The sequence below is a fragment of the Scophthalmus maximus genome, chromosome 8 (genome assembly GCF_022379125.1).
Source record: "Scophthalmus maximus strain ysfricsl-2021 chromosome 8, ASM2237912v1, whole genome shotgun sequence".
NCBI classification, from domain to species: domain Eukaryota; kingdom Metazoa; phylum Chordata; class Actinopteri; order Pleuronectiformes; family Scophthalmidae; genus Scophthalmus; species Scophthalmus maximus.
The window spans coordinates 21373780-21387226 of NC_061522.1; the positions used below are offsets into that span (position 1 = coordinate 21373780).

At 41.6% G+C, this 13447-nt stretch overlaps 1 protein-coding gene across 5 annotated transcripts in view; it reads right to left on the minus strand.

The window, feature by feature from the left end:
- LOC118312021 (testis-expressed protein 2) overlaps window positions 1-13447 on the minus strand; it is a 29827-nt gene that overhangs the window by 14387 nt on the left and 1993 nt on the right. For 2 of the 5 annotated variants that reach the window (XM_035636261.2, XM_035636258.2), the window contains exons 1-2: window positions 12798-12958; window positions 12189-12282 (exon numbers count right to left, since the gene is read on the minus strand). The gene's annotated coding sequence lies outside the window, so the exon portion shown is untranslated. The other 3 variants (XM_035636262.2, XM_035636260.2, XM_035636259.2) reach the window with 3 other exon arrangements.

Sequence of the window (13447 nt, forward strand, 5' to 3'; positions counted from 1 at the left end):
GAAAGGGGCGTGACATTTCCTTCACATTTTGAAATCAGTTGACCAATCACAACAGACTGGGCCAGCTAGCCAATCAGAACAGACTGGGGGTTTATCAGGGGGAAGGGCTAAAAGAAATCCAGGCGTTTTAGACAGAGGGTGAAAAGAGGAGCTGCAGGAATGGGCAGTAGAGGATTGATGCGTTTTCTGAACATTGGATCATGTAAACCTTTTCAAGTGGTCACCCAAATTATGTTTAAAAAAAAAAGTATGAACATGAGCAATATATGTCACCTTTAAATATAAAAATTGCGTTTGGCAAAAATGGGACTTGACCACTACACAACAGGCGACAACCCATCCGACAACAGTTACAGTTTTGGACCATGAGATTTGATTGAAAGTTTTGAAAGGCTTGTAAGTGGACCTGAGCCCTTATTTTCTGTTAAGCAAAACAATAGTCTCAAATAATTTTTCAGTGAAAGAGCTTGCTATCATATTGTATAGCTTGTTAGTATATTGCAGCCTAGAAAATTGACACCACCAGGCAAAATGCTTAAACTTTTTTGGCAGTTGGTTAAGAAAGTCATTTGATCAAATCATTTTGTCAGGTGATGAAGTAATTTGCAGTAGCTGTCATTTGTCCTCTGAGACCTATGCCTTGTCATAATATTTGGTTGCTGAAAATAAACAACATTTACCTACAGTACAAGACTCAATCACCAGCTCCAACTTCACCATGAAGTGGAACATAAATTCAAAACGACACACAAACATACTTGGTAGTGTTCCCCAGTGGGAAGCCAATAAGATAAGAGAGCACATTTTTGTAACCTCATGGGCGAATCCAATTGGTTGGTCTGAGAACCTGCATTTAGGGGAGAATCCCCCCCAAAAATGGCTAAAACAAGAATTAAGCCTCACAAGGTGTATGAAATATGCAGCTGCCTTGTGAAAACAAACCACATACCTGACATCATTGACATTTAGACAGGACTTTACACTGGTAATGACAATCCTACACATGTAATCTAATAAACGGCAAGCTCTAGATCATGCATATTTGAGGTCAAATATCTAAAACACATAAAACAGTCTTGCCTTGTGACTATGAGTGTGTGTATCATAAGACAAAACAGACATCAGCCAAAGTCCAGCTAATTAACTGAGGTTGGGATGATGTAATGTTGCTGACGCAGATTGTTTGGTGCAACAATAGGTTGATAAATGATCGACTGACCATTTGTGTGGGACAAAGAAAAGGATCCACATTTTTAATGGGGACATAATACAGTAGCCAGGCAAATGGGTTCTAATAAGCTTAGAGAAAACCTATGACAAGCTGGCACAAGCTAAAGCTCACCCAAACAACAAAAGCAAATACAGTCTGAGTTTAGTCTTCATCCTAATGGCTGTGTCAGTAGTAGAACAGTTTACATGCACAACAGTAACCAGGGTATGGTCTTACCGCGGTTAAGTGAATAACCGGGTTATGCCAGTTCTCCCCGTGTACATGAGCAGGGAAGAATGACGGGAGTTACTCTGCATCCAGTACAGTAAGTGGCGCTCTGCCAACGTACAGCTGGTCGAAATAAGGCTTTTTTCTTCCGGTTGACTTTTTTCAAAATTACAACAAAAGCGGGGAAAAACGTGGACGAATTTTCCTCGCTGTACATTTCGTACATGCCTTAGTAACGTTACTTGCCATGGTGATGTCCTTGGGTTTAAAGGTAAAGCTTGTGTTGTTGCTGTCGTTTTTTTCGCATTGCTTCGTGCGAGTAAGGAGGGGCAGTTATAACGTACGGGGCATGCACGGACACGTAACCCGAGTTTACCCCGGTTAAGCTGTACACATGCACGAATACCCTGGTTACTAAAGGAGTTACCTAGGTCTGTTAACCAGGGTAAACGCACTGAAACAAACCCCTGTCAGTGAAGTGTGCAGCTACTTTTAGGTTTAACTTTAGTCCCAGTAATGTAACTTTTCAAAAGCAGATACTGTAAATAAAAAACCTTGAAGTGAATTAACAAGTAAGTAAGACTCCTATTGTGAGTGTGCTATTGACTGTGCAGAAAGTAAGAATTTGTGTGATCATGGGTGAGCTTTCAGACTCCCACATCACAGAATGTACATGCATAACAAGTAAGTTCTACTGAGCCGCCTAGTGTAAAGCAGAACAATGTGCTTATGATGAAAAGGAATTCATTCTTAAGCTCTACTTTTCCTTAGCTCCATTCTTCCCCATTCCCAACACTCACACAATTCAATAGGTGTATTAACTGTCAAAAACATTATTTGGTGAAATAATGCTTGGACATATCTGGCAACAAAACACAAGATGTATTGGCTTGATGCATAAATGTGAAGTCCTCAACTAGGGAAAAATAGAAAAACCATAATGTCTTGTTGACATTTGGCACTGGTGTCCTTGTGCCTTGTCCAGTGAACAGAGGTGGCATGAGACCATGCTGGCTCACACATATGCAGACTCAACTTGACCACACTCACTGTCACATGGGTCACAAGTGAGCGCAACTCAGCCAGGCAGTCTGCCACCCACCTCTGTCCCCAGCTGGCCAGCCTTTGGTCAGCAGCAACACAATGAAGCCATTCAATTGGATTGCTTGTTGGACATGGATTTCATTTCAACATTCAACACTCAAAGGACCAGTATTTGCCAAGAGCATGTTAGTGATAAAGTTTGAAAGTATAAGCGTGTTTGTGGTCTGACAGCTGATTCCGTTTCTCAATTAGACACTACGGAAATGGAACAAACAAATAGTGCTGGACGTGTATAGCTACTTGTTTATGTATTTGGCTCTCCATAAGAGTGTATACCGTGTGTGCACATTGTCAATGAAGACGCCTGTGTGTCTTGTGTCCCTGGAGCAAACTTGGACGACGGTGAAGAACGATATCCTGCCATTGATGCTGATGAAGGTAATTACAGAAGCAAGCCAGTCTCGTTAGCCCTAATGTTTTGCGCTCATTAGGGATGGATGTGTTCACACCTCTCTTCTGTGGTTTTCGAGCAGCCGACACTTGATGTCCTCGCAAAACAAACTGAGAAGCTTTACACGGCTGTGCTGAGCTGTTCTGTTCCAATGAACTGGAAAAGGACTTTCTGGTGATGTGGACGGTGGTTGCAATTAAAAGCTGTCGTTTGATAGAAAATCTACTAACAAAAAATAATAACAATGTAGGGTAGCTTCATCAAGTGTTAAGTTAAATTTATAAATGTAATCATTCGCGATAAAGGGTAAAATCAAGGTGCTCATCTAGAGAAAAAGAGGAGGACAGGGTTTTCTAAAAACACATGCATGAAAAGGAACTCCCGTTATCATCCTTTTACACACAATAAAAGAATTTTGAATGGGAACAGCTCAAATGTATACATTTCATCTCAGACCTTCACAAAAAAATGTATGATTCCTAAAGGAGACCTGTGGGGCCTTCTTATGAACCAACAGAAGTTATATTTACATGTCATAAACCAAGCTAATTTGAATCTGTTTCTTAGGAGCGTTCCTCTTCCTTGCATTTACTTACTCATTGCAGTGTACCTGAGTGTGTTACACCAACCTGCGGACTGCGAAACCACTGAGAGGACTGTGTGCTCTGCATATACAAGAATGTACTCGTGTGTGTTCATGAGACAAACAAAACTGGGACACAGAGAAAAAACTCTACAGGGAACGTTTGTGTGTTCTGTGGAGTTCATTTATCAGCCAAGCTATAAAGTAGTTATAAAAGCCACCCTTTTATAATTCATGCAATAAGTGCTGTACCAGGCAAGGAATACCACTAACGAAGAACAACTTTATTAAGTTGCTAATTATTAATAATTAGAAGAAGAGGAGAAAATGAAAATAAGATCAATGCAGCATTCTTGTGAAAGGGTTAATACCTCAATGTAAAAAAAAGGCAAAACTAAAAAAATACAGTGTAGACTACAGCGAGTGGGTTACAACCTTTATTCTCAAAGCCCGGGTCTTAACCAGCAGACCGACTTGGCTTCCCAACAGTGATCCTTGTACTAATGAGTTGCTTTGAGAGCAGACTGACCCACTCTGCTGACCCTTGCTCTCTGTGTCATTTTCTGGGCTGTTGTCTGGTCGACAAAAACAAATTTCAGGACCGAAGCCTGTTACTAATTAATCTGTGCACTAGTGTGTGATCCGAACAGTTGTCAAAGTTGAGAGATGAGGACACCATGATTTCTCAAATACTAGGCACAGGAATAGGAAATGCAACACTGTTACACCTTCCAGTGACATATGTTCAAAACCCAGTGGAAATTTAAAATTAAGAGGCATCTGGTCTGAGCATCACTCAGCTTAATGCAGCACAATGAAACTGAAAGGATGAATAAGCTAACTGACATTTCAAAAGAAGTTCTGAGACAGAAATTCTTTGTAGGAGTTTTTCTGACAGAGCCACAGTAGAGAGCAAACAGTCTAGGACTATAAGACATGTTGACTGTCTTATAAATAGCTAAACTCCTTAGGTAGTAGTGCAACTGTCATATTTTTTTTTCTTGCCTTAAGGACCTCATGCTCCTGTATCTCTACTCCTCCCTCCCCCACTTACAGCTGAGTTCACATTCTTTCTCAGTCTCATAATAACAAATTAAGGAAGTATTGCTGCAAATGTAGTCAGATGAGTAAAAGTGGGACCAGTAAAAGGAGAAACAGGAATTTACAGCATTTACAAAGTTAAACTGGACACTTAAAGGGTCATAAACTGACGGTATAACAATGGGTGTGTACACAAGGGAGGAATCTTTTATTATGCTTTTTATTATGCTGTTCGAGAAACCCTGGGTTCTTCATGGCATGACTTGGCGCCCCACAGTGGAACCACCTCCTCCATGACCTCATGCTCCAAATCGCACTTTGTGAGCCAGTCTATGACCGCATATGATACTGTCGGGAAGCAAATAAACCTGCCCTCATACATTTCATGTGTCATACAGATACTTCAGCAGCAACACATTCATGAAGAGGAGTCTGGTGAGACCAATGGCTGTAAATAAAGAAAGACGACGGCACTCCTCTTCCTCCTGGTGTACAAAAACTAAGCTAAAATACCCTTGATATGGATGTCGCCATCTTGCGCTTTTGTATCAGGAGGAGAACCGCACCTTCCCATTATTTACAGCCCAGCGATCGCATGATGAGTGAATTTTTGCAAGTCATCCTGCTCATTGTTTTCTGCCAATATGCCACCACGCCAACCCCCACAGAGCATCTCAAATGTCAATGTTTCAGATAATATCAGTGGCATTAAGACGATGCTTGCTAAGGGACAGAGATTAAACCACAAGGGAAAATTACTGAGTGAAAAAATTCTTGCAAACATGCCTCACACATTTCCCCATGGAAGACATAAGGAAATCGCAGACCACTATCCCTGAACTAGGTTGGCTAGGAAGGATTTGAAGAAGTCCCACTTCAAATCCTGCTGTTTGTTTGCAGAGGTGATGGATTTCCTTGTGCTTACACTGACAGTTTATCAAATGACCTGCAAAGTGTCTCACAGACCAGTTCTCACATTACTTGCCCAAACAACCCCAGAGGCAATCACAACCAACAGGTACCTAACTGCAGAGCGATTATGTGCCCCATTGTTTATTAAAAAGTGAATGTGTAAAAAGAAAGCTTGACTGAACTGAGAGAACACAGAGTAGATAAGTGAGCAGCACATATGGCTGGCTGTGGTAAAATGGTACATGCAGTTCACCGAATCCTTTCAGATTTCAGGTTCTGGGACAAACAATAGCAGCCTGACAAAACAGAAACTGTTCTCTAGAATGCTGACAAACTGGTGTGACAGGCCGGGACTGAAATGTTCGGCAGTGAGATCACTGTGGCTAAGTGTCTCCCAACCTTTCTCTGCCAACTAGCACACACAATGCCACTGAAAAAAGATGAACGACATAATAACCTGGCAAAACATGATTATATTATTGTTTTTAGAAGATCACCACAGGGCACCACTTTGATTCTACACAGCCGGAGTTAAAATACAAGTCAATAGTATTTTCATTCTATGCTCAGGCCTCTTCATTTTCACAGCCGTCGCAAACTCAAAGCTTTTTGGTTCCATTTCTCTTATCTGAAATAAAAATTTTACAGTTGCAAATACGCAAATGAGTCTCATGACTCCCTTTAAAACCAATAAACCAATGTGCAGTGTATAATTTGCAAATATATGACGTCCGTATAAACATCCGGCCCGAATTCTTTTGAGACAGCAAGGTTTTTCCTAGGAAAGTGCTTTATCAGAGAACATCAGCTGTCCCATGCTGAGACATTGGATGAGGAGAACACAATGGCAAAAAACCCTCTCAGGCAACACACATTAGCGAGGATTGAAACAGATAATGCTGCGTGAAAGTAACAGATACTGTCCAAAAGATTGGCCTTTTGTTTACAAAATGAATTCATTAAAAACACACGTTGAACTAGGTGTTATTACTGAGCTTTTGTGCTCATTTTTAAAACACAGCTTGCTTCTGTTTACATATAAACCAATTTAATATATTTTTATCTATGCAATACACATTTTTAATCAATATCATGAGAAATGTAGCACGACTCTGCTTTGCAAAGCCAAATGCATAGTGAATAAGAGCAGCCACCCCACAATTTACTTGAAAGAAGATTGACCTACTAAATGCTAAAAAAAATATAAAAATGAATAGACAGACTATTCCAAATTTGTGTCCTTAGTTTGCAATCATTTAGAAGTGAACGCACAGATGTAAATTATATTTGATGAGTTCTATCTACTTTTAATACAAAATTAATGGAAAAATGGAATAGAAAATAGCAAAAAAAAAGCATTGCTGCAGTCACCTGCACAGAAAGCATTAATTAACAATTGCTACATCCTGTTCATCATCATGATCAAACTAAACTGTTTCTTCATTTACTCTGTCGATTAATATTCATTCAAAATACGAAAACAACAGAATAAAGAGGGGCTGTACATCATTTCGTTGCTGATTAATCTATTCGGTAATTGAGAAAAACTAATTTTCTTTATAAACTCCAAGAGTGCAAGGAAACATCACACAGCTGTTGTGACAGATCTGGACTTTTTATAAAATGGTCATCAGGATAGTTGGATTGCTTAATCATGGCCTGCAGTGGCTCAGCTGTTGTGGATCCCATCAGTGAGAACATGCTGGCTCATGGAGAGCATGTGACAGACATGATCCACCGATTCCGGGAAGTAAAAAAATTTAAGAAATATTTTGGCTTAACATAAACACAACATAAACACAACACTACTACTAGCTTATACTATTAGAACATAAAGGAGCCTTGTGTTTATGAATGGGTTTATTACCACTCTGAAGTTCAGCCCATCGCAGACCATGTCAGTTCACTGACTCAGAGGTTGTCTGTGTTAAATAATGCACTCCTCACTTAACTGCTTGACCTTGTCAACAAACCCTCATTATTTTTGAATGAACTCCTTGGCTGCAGGGGCGACGACAAAACGGTGACATAAATCGAGTAGAGCTCTGCCTCTCCTCCAGTTACAGAGACCCACTCGGCCTCAACACAGGAGACACGTCATTTATCTATTTTATCACTCGCATAATCCATTTCTTGTTAGCTTATATTCTTCTGATTATGAAGTAAGGTAACCATGAGCCTGGCTTCAGTTACCATTTAGTAACCTTGTAGCGGCTATTCACATGTGCAGTCCTTTTACAAAAACAAAGAAGAGTCAAGATCACTGCTTTAATGAGCACAATAGGTCATCCATGTAATCTTGTTTTGGAGACAGGCTATCCAGACACACGAGTGTTCTTTTCATAAGGGTTTGACAAAGTGCTTGGTTTAGTTATGGTTTATACTTCTGAGAAAACTGATGAAAGAAAAGGCTCCAAGATATGTATCCAAAAACCAGTCTATCCAACATGAGAACAAGTAAATGGCAAAACAAGCCAGGCCCTGGTGGCGAGATGAATGGCACAGGTCTTTGGGGCAGCCATCTGCCCTGCTCGCCTATTCTGATCGAACCCAGGAAAACCAACTTCCTGCTTTGCTTCCACAAAGGTCTTCTGTTTCCCCAAATAGTTCCCCGTCCTTGGCAAATGTCAACATACTACACTCATTAGTTTCAACAAATACATAATGGAAAACAGACAATGGCACAAACCCTGCTGATGTCTCAGAACAGAATGGATTTTTTTTTTCTCTAACATTTTTTTTTTCTCACAACAGTGGAAAAGATTTCACAGTACTGAAAAGGTTTCATTTACAATATCTGTTGTTTTTAAAATAAAAATGTAAAATGTTGTAGAAAAGAATTTGCTCCTCTTATCAACATCATTTCTAAAATGTATCTCAAGATAATCAGGATTCTCAATTCTGGCTTAACTGTGCATTCCTGGCCAACAATAAGTTAAATGGGGACTTAACTAAACACAGGGAACACAATAATTGTTCATGTATCAGAGACGGAAAAAGTGAAAGGAATTGGGGAAAGTATTTCAAACTGTAATAACAAAAGGCTTCTTTGTCTTCAAGTGTGAGAGCAGCTCATGGTACTGTATACTGAATTGGTCCGTGTTATTTCATTATATTGCAGGCTAATCTGCAGAACATGGTGAATGAATGCTTGAGATTTGAAAAAGAGTGGCTCTAATGTTTTGATTTGTTCGGTCTATTTCTTGGGCTTAAATATTAAATTTAATAATGACTGCACTGATGCTTAGATATCTCTGGGGTTATTTCAGCATTTTGGCTCTCAGCTTTGTGAATGTCTCTGTTTCAAGTGTGGAACTGTGAAGTAATATTTATAGGCAGGTTAAATTTATACATCTTCGCACCTCCCACCTCGTCTCCGTCTCCCTCGCTCTTCTGGTAACAAGTAATTATCATGATGGCGGCTGGGTGGAGACAGCACCTGAAACAGGCCTGGAATGGCTGCTGGCTGGCAGGCGGACACATTCTCCTGATGTCTCAGTAATGGTCATTATTTCAGCGGTTGGACGGGTGAGGGAGCAGCATCTGACTGTTACAAACATTGTGACGTTTGCTGGCACCGGAGGAGGGAAGCTCAGCAACAAGACACAATTCTAACAAGTGTCTTTGAATAACAGATCTTATTATTTGGTAACAAGTCAGTTAAAGTAAAACAAAAAAACATTGCCACTGCTCTGTGCACAACCATTATCATAATGATTACAACCATCTATAGATATCTACAAAGAGGTAGACCACAAACAAAGACACACCCGTGTGGAATTCGGGCAAGATCACATGTCCAACAAAGCCCTGGCATTGCTCCGATAAAAGTTGCCTCCACAAGCACACTCTTGTGACAATAGGCTGGGCTTTACATCTTTGCACTTTGTTTTAAAGATTGCTAACTGTGTCAAGGTTGACCAGTGTTAATGGACAAAAAAATTTACCTATCTATCCTTTCAACAAAAGAAAAGATTAATGAATTTTCTTAAAAAAGGAGCTCCATTTACATGTAGACCAGGAAACTTGTCGTAGGAAGCTGGACAAGATGGCTGAAAAAGAACGGAACGCGGAGCCTTGAAGCAAGGCACTAAGCACCCTGAGCCATGATGCCCCAAAGCTCATGTTTATGTTAAAAGAGGAGGCTCGGTTTGTACTACCTTTAATCCAAAGACACCTTGAGGTAAACTGTGACATGTTCAAGAGTCAAAAGCCAAATAGAGAAGCATATGACCGAAAACCGACCCAACTAGAAATGCAAAAACAGTTGACGGGCCAACAGTTGAAAAATATTGTACAATTCATTAGCAAAAGCAACAAGCCTTCTTTTCTTTTGAATAAGGTAGGCAAATGATCTCCAAGAGCAAAGAGAAACTAAAATGTAATATAAGGAGTCGTTAAACTGCATTGTAATGAGCCATTGTGAAGATAACAATTTCAGAAAAGGTGTAACCGAGCTGAGGAAAAGATGCAGTTATCCTGTTAACTCTAATTATCTATCATCAGGAAGAGGGACATGTGTGTACATTTTTAATTGTTAATTATATACACCAGGAATAAGGGCATCTTGCATTTAAAAAATAATTCCTATTCCAAAACAAATATGCGGATGGGGATCCACTGCAGTGACCCCTTCACCAGAGCAGTAATAGTTAACATTCAGCAAAGGGATAAGCACACATTTATTCTTACATATAATTTCACCGACAGGAAATGGAGGCCAGATCCTCTCCAAATCATTTCGTTATGCTGCCGAAGTGTGACATCTCCCTTCACCACACCTGCTGCTCAAATCCTAAACCCCCTTCTGTCTGTCACAGGTGTGAGAATTGTGGGTTCCCCCCCTTTTTTTTCTTTTCTCTAACACCTCCCTCTCTCACTCATCCCTTCTCGCATGGCAGCTAAGCACGCACCACTGTGCGGTGTCTTATCCATGACAGATGTCAGGTAAACCTGACATTCATCCCCATATAACACAATATTGCGACTATCAAGAGTGAACTCACAGTTTTCGTGGTAACTCGTTTTTGTTGTATTTCTCCCTCTGAATATTTCTTCTCATAAAGCCCATACTAGTCAGTTTGACCAAGATATTGTTAATTTGCAAATATGGAAGAGTTTCTGAGAGCATATGCGATGATTGATGAGTGTACTTTATGGAAACCTGAAATGCACTTTTTCATTTTGTGTTGATCATAATGAATATGCCATCCAATGAAGTGGCATGGCTTTTTAAAGTGCTTGCATACAAAGACAGTTCTTATAAGTGGATCAGTAGTCCTTCCTTGGTTTTAGTCTTTTCATGGGATTTGTTCACAGTCTAAAAATAGTAAAACTCATACAAACATCATCTTTGTGGATTCAACATCACCTTTAGGATGCTTTTTTTTACATTACATTTTTTTTACATTACATTATTGATGACATGGAAGCCTACTGCTACTTCTGCAATCCATTACAGACCTAAATGCTGTTCTCTGAAAAACAAACAAAGAGTGAACTAAAATTTCAGAAACTCAACATCACCAAGGACAATGGTCTGGTGTGTAAGACTGGATCCATGGCCTGGAGGTATAGGGGTGCATATCGCTTCAGCAGATTTTGTGCTCAGTAAATCATCACAACATGACTTAGGCACAAAGATATCAAAGCCGGTTCATGGGCCCAAACTGAAAGGAAGAAGAAAAAAAAACGCTGAGACTGCTATCAGTTGTAAAATGGTTCAAAAGGAGGAGGACATGAGGCATGGCAGTCTTGCATGGAAAGTGACTTACCATTCATAATATACCTTGAGGACTTGTGAGCAAAAAAACCTGAATAACACCTTGCTGACGGAGCAAGAGCGATATATCAGCTGATATCGGCCTATCACAGATATATTGGTATCGGCATGTTGACCATGTATGCGGCGATATGAAAGCAGAACGCGTGGATTCTGCATTCCAGGACACAACGCAGAAAAAGATGCCTAGAAACGGCGTCATCGCATATTTGGGCCGGCAGAGCTCCCTCCAGAGCCGTTGTTTACAATTCACGCAGGACTTCCTGCAGCACACGTAACAAAACACGCATCGCAGCTGAGCGGGCAGCGGTGAGGAGTCAAAGCAGGGTCTTCCTGGTAAGTTGCCAATTAGTTTGTGACATACATTGCTAAAATGAAGTAAAATCAATACAGCCATATCAAAAAGTTCTTTCCCTTAAAATTATTGTTGTTGTTGTTGTTGTTTCTGGCCCCAAAATCCCACATCAGTTGGCCTCAATTTTTTGGACCATTCAACCTTCACTTTCGCTTTGTCGACATGTGCAAAGGGTCTCAAAACAAAACAAGCCCGAGGCCTTGGGCTCTGGAGAGTTTTCTAGAGACAGTCCTCCACCCAGGGACACCAGGCTTCTTCAGAGGCCAATTTGCCTATCGCCAACTTCATGTTTGTGCACCTGCATCACTGCAGGTGGTTGATAAAGATGGCAAACCCGTTGCAATGCAATCATCAGCATATCTCTGTGTGTGTGTGTGTGTGTGTGTGTTCGGATTGGGAATATAACTGGATAAAACAGTCTGATACAAAAGGGATCAAAAGCTTTCATTTGATTCCTTTTCACTGCCCACTCTCACCGTCATTCTCCTGAGCCCTCTCTCTCTATCTGGGCTTTACTAAGGTCATTGGTAGCTCAGGAAGAGGATCGATCAGCAGTTCAAATTTTACTGGCAGAGTGCTCACCTTGTCTCCTCAGTGCCATTCAATCCAGCCTGGGACTCGCATCTGCCTACCGGAGAGTAGAGTCAAGTTTCACGTGTCCATGATGCTCAGGGGGCTTCGGGGAGAAACGCACCACCAGAGAGAGAGGGAGAGAGGGAGAGAGAGAAATGCTAAATCATCACAGATGTACATGCGCCCACGTGTAAACGAGTTTAGCGGGAGTGTATTTGCTCCGCGGCGAACAAGTAGTTCGTTACGACGGGGGTCCTTTGAGGACAATGCTTGTTAAACCGTGCCCCGATCGTACGGCAAACAAAGAAACAGGTTTTCCCAGCACTGGCGGACACGGGTGTTCCCGAGCGGGCTAACGAGCATGCTAACAGTCCGAACAGAGACGCGTCAAGTTTGGAGGCAGCAGGAGCGAGCACGGCGACAAGCTAACAACGTCACTTTCTGAGCCTTTCTGCGCTTTGACGACTATCACTACGAATTGTCCCCCCGCCAAAAAAATGACTCGCACGCGTCTTGTGTCGTTACAAGTCGGAGCTGAACGAGAGGTCATGTCACCGAACTGCTTCAACAACAAATAAAGGAAAGACGAAGAAGAGAGGCGAGTCGAAGGCAGCTCACCGTGCGACACGGCGGGCGAGTGTGAACTTCCCAAAGCGAGTCGCGAACCTCAGTGTGCGCGTGCGCGCGCGCGTGTATTAACTTATCACTTCCACGCGCCGAGCGGCGTCAGCGGCTGCTTTGCGCTCGCGCAGCCTGTTGACAGGCGACGCACCGGAGTCAGTTCCTTGAAGGAGCATCGAGGCCAGAGTAGTCGAGCCCGAGCGGCGGGGGCGCGGCGGGGGCGCGGCCCCGCGGCGGCGCTTCGCTTGCGAACTGTTGTCGATCGATTTTTTTTTTTTTCTCCCCGACGGCGAGCAGCTTGACGCGTCTGGAGCAGATGAGGCAGATGTGAGAGGGGGAAACAGTGTCAACTGTAAATAAGTTCACGCAGCGCTGCGCAGCATTTTTTTACGCCACCTGCCGGAAAACAAGTGTTCGCAAGTTTGCCGACACGTTGACGATCCCTTCGTTCAGTGTAGCTGTCGATACAAACAAACAACAACAACAACAACAACAACAACACAACAAGTATAAGTATATCAAAACATGACAAAAATACAATGAAATTAAAATTGATCGCCTATATAATTTAGCCGCGAAAGTGAAAGGAAAACATTCAGTACATTACATTCAGTATATTCTTTTACACTGTAAATCCAACCGTGTGA